Genomic DNA, 12,991 nt, shown 5'->3' on the forward strand with positions numbered 1-12,991 from the left:
GCCTCCCTGTCCATCACCAACTCCCGGAGTTCACTCAAACCCATGTCCACAGAGTCGGTGATGCCATCCAGCCATCTCATTCTCTGTTGTCCCCTTCTCCCCCTGCCGCCAATCCCTCCCAGCATCAGAGTCTTTTCCAGTGAGTCAACTCGTCGCATGAGGTGGCCAAAGTATTGCAGTTTCAGCTTTAGCATCAGTCCTTCCAATGAACACCCAGGATTGATCTCCCTTAGAATGGACTGGTTGGATCTCCTTGCAGTATAAGGGACTCTCAAGAGTGTTCTCTAACACCACAGTTCAAAAGCATCAATTCTTTGGCGATCAGCTTTCTTCACAGTCCAACTCTCACATCCATACATGACCACGGGAAAAACCATAGCCTTGACTAGACGGACCTTGGTTGGCAAAGTAATGTCTCTGCTTTTTAATATACTATCTAGGTTGGTCATAACTTTCCTTCCAAGGAGTAAGCGTCTTTTAATTTCATGGCTGCAATCAGCATCCGCAGTTATTTTGGTGCTCCTCAAAATAAAGTCTGACACTGTTTCCACTATTTCCCCATCTATTTCCCATGAAGTGATGGGACCAGATGCCATGATCTTTGTTTTATGAATGTTGAGCTTCAAGCCAACCTTTTCACTCTCCTCTTTCACTTTCATCAAGGGGCTTTTGAATTCCTCTTCACTTTCTGCCATAAGGGTGGTGTCATCTGCATATCTGAGGTTATTGATATTTCTCCCAGCAGTCTTGATTCCAGCCTGTGCTTCTTCCAGCCCAGTGTTCCTCATGATGTACTCTGCATATAAGTTAAATAAGCAGGGTGACAATATACAGCCTTGACGTACTCCTTTTCCTATTTGGAACCAGTCTGTTGTTCCATGTACAGTTCTGACTGTTGCTTCCTGACCTGCATACAGGTTTCTCAAGAGGCAGGTCAGGTGGTCTGGTATTCCCATCTCTTTCAGAATTATCCACAGTTTATTGTGATCCACACAGCCAAAGGCTTTGACACAGTCAATGAAGCAGAAATAGATGTTTTTCTGGAACTCTCTTGCTTTCTCCATGGACATCCATCCAGCGGATGTTGGCAATTTGATCCTTGGTGCCTCTGCCTTTTCTAAAACCAGCTTGAACATCTGGAAGTTCACGGTTCACATACTGCTGAAGCCTGGCTTGGAGAATTTTGAGCATGACTATACTAGCGTGTGAGATGAGTGCAATTGTGTGGTAGTTTGAGCATTCTTTGGTATTGCCTTTCTTTGGGACTGGAGTGAAGACTGACCTTTTCCAGTCCTGTGGCCACTGCTGAGTTTTCCAAATCTGCTGGCATATTGAATGCAGCACTTTCACAGCATCATCTTTCAGGATTTGAAATAGCTCAACTGGAATTCCATCACCTCCACTAGCTTTGTTTGTAGTGATGCTTTCTAAGGCCCACTTGACTTCACATTCCAAGATGTCTGGCTCTAGGTGAGTGATCATGCCATCATGATTATCTTGGTCAGGAAGATCTTTTTTGTACAGTTCTTCTGTGTATTCTTGCCACCTCTTCTTAATATCTTCTGCTTCTGTTAGGTCCATACCATTTCTGTCCTTTATCGAGCCGATCTTTGCATGAAATGTTCCCTTGGAATCTCTAATTTTCTTGAAGAGATTTCTTGTTTTTCCTATTCTGTTGTTTTCCTCTATTTCTTTGCATTGATCACTGAGGAAGTCTTTCTTATCTCTCCTAGCTATTCTTTGGAACTCTATATTCAGCAGCTTATATATTTCCTTTCCTCCTTTGCTTTTCGCTTCTCTTCTTTTCACAGCTATTTGTAAGTCCTCCTCAGACAGCCATTTTGCTTTTTTGCATTTCTTTTCCATGGGGATGATCTTGGTCCCTGTGTCCTGTACAATGTCACGAACCTCCATCCATAGTTCATCAGGCACTCTATCTATCAGGTCGTGGTGGAGAGGTCTGACAGTATGTGGTCCACTGGAGAAGGGAATGGCAAACCACTTCAGTATACTTGCCTTGAGAACCCCATGAACAGTATCAAAGGGCAAAATGATAGGATACTGAATGAGGAATTCCCCAGGTCGGTAGGTGCCCAGTATGTTGCTGGAGATCAGTGGAGAAGTAACTCTAGAAGGAATGAAGAATGGAGCAGAAGCAAAACCAATACCCAGTTGTGGATGTGACCAGTGATAGAAGCAAGGTCCGGTGCTGTAAAGAGCAATATTGCATAGGAACCTGGAATGTTAGGTCCATGAATCTAGGCAAATTGGAAGTGGTCAAACAGGAGATGGCAAGAGTGAACATAGACATTCTAGGAATCAGTGAATTAAAATGGACTGGAATGGGTGAATTTAACTCGGATGACCACTATATCTACTACTGTGGGCAGGAATCCCTTAGAAGAAATGGAGTAGCCATCATGGTCAACAAAAGAGTACGAAATGCAGTACTTGGATGCAATCTTAAAAACGACAGAATGATTTCTGTTCGTTTCCAAGGCAAACCATTCAATATTACAGTAATCCAGGCCTATGCCCCAACCAGTAATGCTGAAGAAGCCGAAGTTAATCGGTTCTATGAAGACCTACAAGACCTTTTAGAACTAACACCCAAAAAAGATGTCCTTTTCATTATAGGGGACTGGAATGCAAAAGTAGGAAGTCAAGAAACACCTGGAGTAACAGGCAAATTTGGCCTTGGAGCACGGAATGAAGCAGGGCAAAGGCTAATATAGTTTTGTCAAGAGAATGCACTGGTCATAGCAAACACCCTCTTCCGACAACAGAAGAGAAGACTCTACACATGGACATCACCATATGGTCGACACCGAAATCAGATTGATTATATTCTTTGCAGCCAAAGATGGAGAAGCTCTATACAGTTAGCAAAAACAAGACCAGGAACTGACTGTGGCTCAGATCATGAACTCCTTATTGCCAAATTCAGATGTAAATTGAAGAAAGTAGGGAAAACCACTAGACCATTCAGATATGACGTAAATCAAATCCCTTATGAGTATACAGTGGAAGTGAGAAATAGATTTAAGGGACTAGATCTGATAGATAGAGTGCCTGATGAACTATGGATGGAGACCATTCATGTATAATCTAAATCACATCCATTACAATTGTACAGTGGAAGTGACAAATAGATTCAAGGGATTAGATATGATAAACAGAATTATAGATGGAGGTTCATGACATTGTACAGGAGGCATCCCCAAGACAAAGAAATGCAAAATGTCAAAATGGTTGTCTGAGGACGCCTTGCAAATAGCTGAGAAAAGAAGAGAAGCAAAAGGCAAAGGAGATAAAGAAAGATATACTCATTTGAATGCAGAGTTCCAAAGAATAGCAAGGAGAGAAAAGATAGCCTTCCTCAGTGATCAGTGCAAAGAAATAGAGGAAAACAATAGAATGGGAAAGATTGAGCTCTCTTCAAGAAAATTAGGGATACCAAGGGAACATTCCATGCAAAGATGGGCTCAATAAAGGTCAGAAATGGTATGGACTTAACAGAATCAGAAAATTCTTAAGAAGAGGTGGCAAGAATACACAGAAGAACTGTACAAAGCACATCTTTATGACCCCGATAATCATGATGGTGTGATCACTCACCTAGAGCCAGACATCCTGGAAGGTGAAGTCAAGTGGGCCTTAGGAAGCATCACTGTGAACAAAGCTGGTGGAGGTGATGGAACTTCAGCTAAGCTATTTCAAATCCTGAAAAATGATGCTGTGAAAGTGCTGCACTCAATATGCTAGCACATTTGGAAAACTCAGCAGTGGCCACATGACTGGAAAAGGTCAGTTTTCATCCCAATCCCAAAGATAGGCAATGCCAAAGAATGCTCAAACTACCACACAATTGTAATCATCTCACATGCTAGCAAAGCAATGTTCAAAATTCTCCAAGCCAGGCTTCAACAGTACATAAACTGTAACTTCCAGATGTTCAAGCTGGTTTTAGAAAAGGTAGAGGAACCAGAGATCAAATTGCCAACATCCAGTGGATCATCGAAAAAGCAACAGAGTTCCAGAAAAATATCTATTTCTTCTTCATTTACTACGCCAAAGCCTTTGACTGTGTGGATCACAACAAACTGTGGAAATTCTGAAAGAGATGGAAATACCAGACCACCTGACCTACCTCCTGAGAAATCTGTTTATCAGTCAAGAAGCAACAGTTAGAACTGGACATAGAAAAACCGACTGGTTCCAATCAGGAAAGGAGTACCTCAAGGCTGTATGTTGTCACCCTGTATAATTAACATATATGCAGAGTACATGATGCAAAATGCCAGCCTGGATGAAGCACAAGCTGGAGTCAAGATTGCCGGGAGAAATATCAATAACCTCAGATGTGCAGATGACACCACCCTTATTGCAGAAAGCGAAGAACTGAAGAGTGTCTTGATGAAAGTGAAAGAGGAGAGTGAAAGAGTTGACTTTAAGCTCAGCATTCAGAAAATGAAGATCATGCCATCCATTCCCATCACTTCATGGGAAATATGTGAGAAACAGTGGAAACAATGAGATAATTTACTTTGAGGGGGGCTCTGAAATCACTGCAGATGGCGACTTCAGCCATGAAACTAAGACACTTGCTCCTTGGAAGAAAAGCTATGATGAACCTAGACAGCATATTAAAAAGCAGAGACATTACTTTGCCAACAAAGGTCTGTCTAGTCAAGGCTATGGTTTTTCCAGTAGTTATGTATGGATGTAAGACTTGGACTATAGAGAAAGCTGATCACCGAAGAATTGGTGCTTGTGAACTGTGGTGTTGGAGAAGACTTTTGAGAGTCCCTTGGACTGCAAGGAGATCCATCCAGTCCATCTTAAAGGAGATCAGTCTTGAATATTCACTGGAAGGACTGATGCTGAAGCTGACACTCCAATACTTTGGCCACCTGATGTGAAAACTGATTCCTTGGAAAATACCCTGATGCTGGGAGAGACTGAAGGCAGGAGGAGAAGGGGATGACAGAGGATGAGATGGTTGGATGGCATCACTGACTCAATGGACATGAGTTTGAGTAAACTTTGGGAGTTGGTGATGGACAGGGAGGCCTGGTGCTGCAGTCCATGGGGTCAAAAAGAGTAGGACACGACTGAGCGACTTAACTGAACTTTCTGAACCTGCATTTTGAGTGAAAGAGAAACAGATATGTAAGAACTATGTATAATATTATAATATAAGTTAAAAATATGAGTTAACTAGATATTCACACTGTAGATGGGAAGCAGCTTGATTCACATTATAAAAAAAAAAAAATGCTTTCAAAGAAAAGGCACTGGGACTACTCATTAAACACTTAAAGGCATTGAAAAATCGAACTCAAATAGGGCTCAGCAAACTACATCAACCAAAGTGTGGCCATGCTCAGACGGAGCGGTTAGGACAAAGCAAGGATGATGATTTGGCTGAGGCTACTTCACGGAGTATGTAAGAAAGTTCCTGGTCTCTCTGTTCTTAATAGATACTCAGACCCTTCTACTACCCGTGAAGCAAATAATATGACTTGTCAATATTTTTAAAATACGGACTTTTTTCAAATTTTCAGTATTTGCTTTAGGGATTCCAACAGTTATAACCTATGTTTTCCATAACTTCTAGAGCAGCCTTCTTTATAGTGTGTCTAAAACAAGGAGCAGTCTGGATGACAAGGGTTGAGACATGTTGAAAGAACTCTCTACTGTAAAATATATAAGGCTATCTGTCCATGAAATTATAAACCTCAGTATTGAAAGATTCTTTAGTATTAGATCCAGGATTTAACTCATTGAAGAAACCGGAAGGCAGTATTTTACCCACAATTACACTGATAGTACTATTTACTTTTTAAGAGATTGATTCTCTAGAATTCTCCTGTTTTAAAATTATAAAACCCGAGAGTCTCATTTCTTAAACACACACATTGCATATATACATTTTTCTTTTTCTTCTTGTTTTGGAGCCCAGGTCACTGAATTGCATCAATCACGTTTTGTTATTCACAGCTTACTCACATTTTAATCCATACACGAGTCTCTCATTATATGTGTTTACATATTTATTAGTGATAAAATTAACACATCTAAAGTATCATGCATATCAAGAACTCAAATATTTCTAAAAATGCATATTTGCCTATGCACTTTTCCTCACATCTTATCTCTGATTTCTCACCCAGAAATATCATATATCCTGAAGGTCATGCTTCTTATCCCCGTGTTTTCTTTAGTATTTTCTATTACCAAAACATAAAAATGCTTAGCAAATACACTCACAGTTTTGATTATTTTTTTAACATATTAAAGGGGGTATAATTTTATATGAACATCTTAATGAAGGGTTATATTGTCAGATAATTAAGTATAATTTGAAAAGAGGAGATAGGAGCCTGAGGGAATAATAATAAAAGCCCATTCAGTAAACATTTATGGGACAGTTAACATTTGCAGGCACTGGGGATACCAATAAAATATAATTCCTTCTTTGAGGAATTTGTGACTTGTAATAAAAGGATATTGGTAGATAATTACAAGAAAATATAAAAAGTATTATAAGAAAGATGTTTGCAAACTGATTTGGGTTTATGGAAGAGATGGTATTTCCCTTTAGTCTTAAGGACGTTTGGAATATCATTATGAGACACACTTCAGATGGAGGGAGACAAATGGGTAATGCTATTGCGGTGAAAGTAGAGCAGATATCAAACTATCGATAAATTAATGGACTAACCAAAAAGTTCGTTTGGGTTTTTCCGTAACATGTTATGGAAGGATTGAATTAAGTAAGAAAGAATTAAGGCTAATGAACTAGTAAGAATACTAATAGATTGGGGGGGTGGGCATTCAGAAAATGTCAGTAGTTTCCAATAACAATGGAAACAGAAGACTTTATTTTGGGGGACTCCAAAATCACTGAATATGGTGACTGCAGCCATGGAATTAAAAGACGCTTACTCCTTAGAAGGAAGGTTATGACCAACCTAGACAGCATATTAAAAAGCAGAGACATTACTTTGCCAACAAAGGTCCATCTAGTCAAGGCTATGGTTTTTCCCGTGGTCATGTATGGATGTGAGAGTTGGACTATAAAGAAAGCTGAGCACAGAAGAATTGATGCTTTTGAACTGTGGTGTTGGAGAAGACTCTTGAGAGTCCCTTGGACTGCAAGGAGATCCAAACAGTCCATCCTAAAGGAGATCAGTCCTGGGTGTTCATTGAAAGGACTGATGCTAAAGCTGAAACTCCAATACTTTGGCCACTTGATGCAAAAACTGACTCCTTGGAAAAGACCCTGATGCTGGGACAGATTGAAGGTGGGAGAAGGGGACGACAGAGGATGAGATGGTTGGATGGCATCACCGACTCAATGGACATGAGTTTGAGTATGCTTCGGGAGTTGGTGAGGCCTGGTGTACTGTAGTCCATGGGGTCGCGAAGAGTCGGACATGACTGAACTACTGAACTGAACTGAACTATCAATATTGTAGATTCTATAAAATGTGGTGACCATAAGGAAATGGAAAACAAGCAAAAACCAAGGAATAGAGAGACTCCTGCATTATGCTTCTCCAGACGAATAAGGGAAGGAATTGATAAGGGAAAGAATTTTTTTTCTATATTTAACAGCATTTATTTTGCCTAATTACAAGTGTAATATGTTTTCCCTGCCTAATGTTTGTCACAGGTGTGCAGCAAAACAATCTGGCACACTACTTATGCAATTTTAGTGTCTTTATTCATACTTCATGATCTATGAATGTGTGTGTGTGACTCACACAAGTTCATTAGCGGGAACGTTCACGGAAGCTCACTCACTTTTGGCTGGGGAGGACAAGGTGGAAGGTGCCCTGAGTGTCCGCACCTTGAATCAATAAATAAAATATGCATACAATGAACGTTTAGCCTACAAATAAAAACAGCATATTGTGTTTCTTTTTATTTTTTTAGTATGTCTCATGTTGTGTCCTGGTATTCTTTATTCTTATCACAGAACTGACCAGATATGACTGAACTGTCTAATGTATTCTCCTCATTCATGTGGAGTCACCGTGTTAGAAATCTCATTACTACAGAGCTTCCTTGCCATTGGATGTTGGGCGTAGCATGGATGCAATTTGTCTGGAAGCTTCAGTGACTGCTATAACAGGTCCTGGCCTCACACTCACACTCTCTTTTTTTAAATCACCCCAACAGTTCACAGGCAACAATCTGCCTTTTTCTCTGTGCCTATCCGTTGTCTGGTTCTCATAAAATTACCCTGACACTCACAAAGCAAATGTCCTTTGAGTTTTGACTGCAGGGTGAGGTGACCCACCAGATGTGGTATTCTGGTGCAGTTTGAAGGAAGCATACAATGTTTACATTAACCTTCCCAGGCCCTTTTCCATGTGGGGTTAGCAGCACGGCAGTTAAATACAGATGCTTAGTCATCCAGAATCCCATAAGCACTTGACACCATGTCAAGTGATCTACTCTGTGCCATATGACTTGGCCAGCCTGAATGTAGCAGAGAAGCAGCCTGGTATTAAGAAGCCAATGCTAGTTGAGTACCTATGTACCTCAGGACATGACGCTGACTACTTTCTTTCCTTTTGGTAAAATGCTTTTTCCAAACCTCATTATGAGGCAACTGGCCCACTAATAGGAAAGGGAATGGAAATTTCTTCCTGTTTTTATGGAATCCAAACAGATTCCTTAATTATTTTATTTATTTCTTGGATTATGATCTTGCAGACAGAATATTACCAATGGCATACTAGGAAACAATGTCCTTTCAAATGACTGAACAGTTCACTAAGGAAACTTTGCACTAACAGGGTACTTTTCTTTTAATCTGTTTTATGCTTTACCATAAATGAAAATAATATTGATATCTGGCAATACTAGTAGCTTAATCCAAGAAAGAACAAAGATACCTATAGAGATAACTACCCTTAAACCTACATATCTTACACTTATTTTCCTAAGAATTGAAAGACAAAGCTAAACACACGCCTTTTCTTGGTTTTGCTGCTACTGCTGCTAAGTCACTTCAGTCGTGTCCGACTCTGTGTGACCCCATAGACGGAAGCCCACCAGGCTCCCCCGTCCCTGGGATTCTCCAGGCAAGAACACTGGAGTGGGTTGCCATTTCCTTCTCCATTTCTTGGTTTTAGTTTCTGATAAAATAGCATGTGGTTTGCTTAAAACTTGTTATTTTTCTCTGTCTTTCCCTTTTAATTTATGGAAAAAGAACATAGCAGCTATTCGTAGATTTAAATGTTCCAAGAGCTTTAAGGCAACACAAATATCATTTTGCACATGTGAAATTCATTATAATGCTAAAATAATAATAATAAAAAAATCTCATGAAGATTTTCCTTGATAAATACTTGTGACAGATTAGAAGCAATAGTTCCTATTAATAAGTGATTTAATGTGTCCCACCATGTGTCAAAGCCCCCAACTATTTGTCAATAAACAGAGTTAATCAGTTTAATATGCTGAAGGCGTACAAACTCATGTAGGCACTTAATAAAGCATACAGATGTAAAGATAACAAGAGGGCTCCAGCTCTTCCATCATAGGTTTCCTATCAGTGGGAAAAGGTTCCACGACATTCCTTTGTGAAAATCCTCTTGTATTTGTATCTGTCCAAAATGTCTGTTCTTAAATTTACTCCTTACAGTGGACTCTTCTAGAGTCACTTTTATTCCACTCCAATTTTCCCAGTGTATCTTGCTTCCTTCATAGTGTCTTGGTTGATTCAGGAGCATAGTCCACCACTCTTGACAGGAAGATTGAGAGTGTGAGACAGAAGGAAGGTGGGATGGGGCTGGAGGAACAGGAGAGAAAATAGATTAATTTAGAGGACAGAATATATTAGATACATTAGAATAGAGGATATTCAGATAGATTATCTTGTCCTGTCCTTGGCTGGAAATAAATCCTCACAGATTACTGTGGCTAAATGTTTTATTTCTTAAGCTGGTTTTAGGAACATGACCATGTGGAATATATGTGTATATATGCTTTTGTCCAGTTCAGTTCAGTTCAGTTGCTCAGTCGTGTCCGACTCTCCGCGACCCCATGAATCACAGCACGCCAGGCCTCCCTGTCCATCACCAACTCCCAGAGTTCACTCAAACTCATGTCCACAGAGTCGGTGATGCCATCCAGCTATCTCATTCTCGGTCGTCCCCTTCTCCTCCAGCCCCCAACCTTTCCCAGCATCAGAGTCTTTTCCAGTGAGTCAACTCGTCGCATGAGATGGCCAAAGTATTGCAGTTTCAGCATTAGCATCAGTCCTAAGTATGTATTATATGCTGTATGTATGGATAGCTACAGATGCAGCAAGCTGTATGCTAATCTGATCAAGGACATTTTTCATAATATACATATGGGCGTTACAAATGAATGAGAAGACAAAAAAAAAATCTAACTCCCAGTAACTGTCTAGAATCTTCCCTGGGGACAAAGATGGTGATTAAAAAGAGTTATAGCTTATCCAGTGGTCCCACTATGCCACCTGTTGTATGCTGCTAAGCTGCTAAGTCGCTTCAGTCGTGTCCGACTCTGTGCGACCCCATAGATGGCAGCCCACCAGGTTCCGCCATCCCTGGGATTCTCCAGGCAAGAACACTGGAGTGGGTTGCCATTTCCCACTTATACCTGTTGTACAGTCCTACTTAAAAGTTCTCACAATATCCACTCACAGTAACAGTAAAGGTACTGTCATGCATATATTTTACAGATATATGAAGTACAGCAATACATGATTTTGTGTTCACAAACCTGCCTTTTTCCCCATCCGTCCATACTCCAGCCCTTGGAAGAGAGTTTCTTTGTTGATAACAGAGTCAAGAAACAAATGCATCTGTAGCAAAATAAACTCTGTATTTGGGGCCACAAGATCTGGCCTGCAGCTGCAACAGAACAGTAACCCTTGTAGATGATCTACAAAGAAGACGTGGGAAGTATCTGACACTTCAAAGCTGGACGTCTCTCCAAGACAGTGGCTAGACTTGGTTAGGAAGTGTCCTAGGGCGGGACTGATGGACGGAAGAGGGAAATCCAAGAGAAGGAACTCTGGAGTGCTCATGCGTTAGGAATCCTTCATCGTTCTAGTGAGACTTGAGGGTATTAGCAAAGAACTCTTTTGCAATAGCTGCTGGCCGCTGGCTGAATTTTTAATTCTCTGAGAGTAACACTGTTTTCTTTCTAAATACAGATTGTTCTTGCAACCTTTCCCAGATGTTGACAGTGGAAGTATGGTGCTACCGAAAGAAGTGAAGTCACAGCTACACTCTGACTCGGCCAATTTCTAATTTGAATTCGGGTTTGTCTGACTTCAATTCTGTGCCTTTAAAGCCATGTCCCACTGTTCACCAAGTACACGAGGGGCGACTTGTGCTTCTGCTGGTCAGTCTGCTATCACTGACAGTACACTCTGCCCAGCATACAGTGGTAGGATAATATGGCTGATAAATGAGAAGCTCTCACGTGCAACAGAGGAGTGCTATTTTAGTTGCCTAAAATGAATTTTATTCAACCAGGAAATGTCTACATTATATTTGTTTATAACCCCTTGAGTAAATCAGTAAATGTCATGACAAAAGAAAAGATTTGTTGTTTAATCTTACTCCTATAAATTATAGCACTCTGAAAAATGTCCATGTTTTTAATATTAGATGTACATAGACTTTCAGATGTATTGATAAATTGATACTAGGTAGGTATATAGAGAGACAGATGGAATACAATTGCAACCTTTGGAAAAGAGGTAAAATCTTAATTCTTGCCACATAGCAGGAAGAGATATTTGCACTGCATTTACCTGGCTAAATATACTTTTGTCTATTTGAGATGAATTTGAAAACAAATATATCTTTGAACCCATGAATTACATTTGCTTTAGTAGTGATAGTTGGAAGAACATATTTTAATAGACATAAAATTTAACCCTGAGGATGTTATAAATTTTTCTATTGCTAGTTTGTTTTAATTACATGCCTCCACCCTATGACAAAAATAAGACCTTTTCCACACAGCAACTTTGATTCTACTCTTACTTTCACCAACACTGAACAAAAACATAGCTCTATTATGAGAATTATTCCGAGAAAGCAGGATGAAATTGTAGTTCTCATTTTGTATAAATGGCAAGTGGCACTTCATTTAAATATTATGTCATCTCTTCATTTCTTGCACAGTGCCACAGTTAGAATACACGTTCAATAAAAGCTATCTTACATTCAAGTTAGGAATGTGTACCCCAGATAAAAGATTTATGGTAAGAGAACTAGACGGTTCAGTTTCTTCTGGTAAATCCAGCTAAACTGGCACAACCTAATTTGTGGGTAATGGTCAGGAATACTTATTATTATAAATTTCAGTGCTGTTATATCTGAGTTACTTTTACAAAATTAAATCACAATCTAATTTACTGAGTGTACTTCATCTTTGAGATAAAATATTCTTTTATATAAATATAGATACATATATGTACATGAAATGAACTGATGCACTTATTAAAGAGGACATCTGGGAGAGTTTTGCAGCATACTCAAAAAGGAAGATTGCTATGAGATGAATTAAGAAGAAGTCAGAAACATATCTCTGAATTCCTGAAATAGCAATAGAAAGCAGTGTGCTCATGCTCAGAGAGTGTGATAAAAGAGAACATTAATCTGAAGTCAAGGGTGTGGCTTAGGTAACTCAGACTAAAAATGCTCATTTCTGTAAAAAATGAGATTGAGAGAAACTTGAAAAAGTTTCTCCCACACTGTTTGGATGAATACTAGGTATGCAATATTGGCCACGCATTTTGTCATTTAGTTTGATTTAGAATATTAAAGGCCAAAAGAAGCTCTATCCAGGAAATAAAAGTTTTATAAGAGAATGTATATTGTCACTCTGCTTTTTTAACTTATATGCAGAGTACATTATGCAAAATGCCAGGCTGGATGAAGCACAAGCTGGAATCAAGATTTCTGGGAGAAATATCAATAACCTC

Source organism: Moschus berezovskii, chromosome 8 (genome assembly GCF_049115385.1).
Source record: "Moschus berezovskii isolate FMDL1 chromosome 8, NW_MosBer_1.0, whole genome shotgun sequence".
Taxonomy (NCBI): Eukaryota; Metazoa; Chordata; class Mammalia; order Artiodactyla; family Moschidae; genus Moschus; species Moschus berezovskii.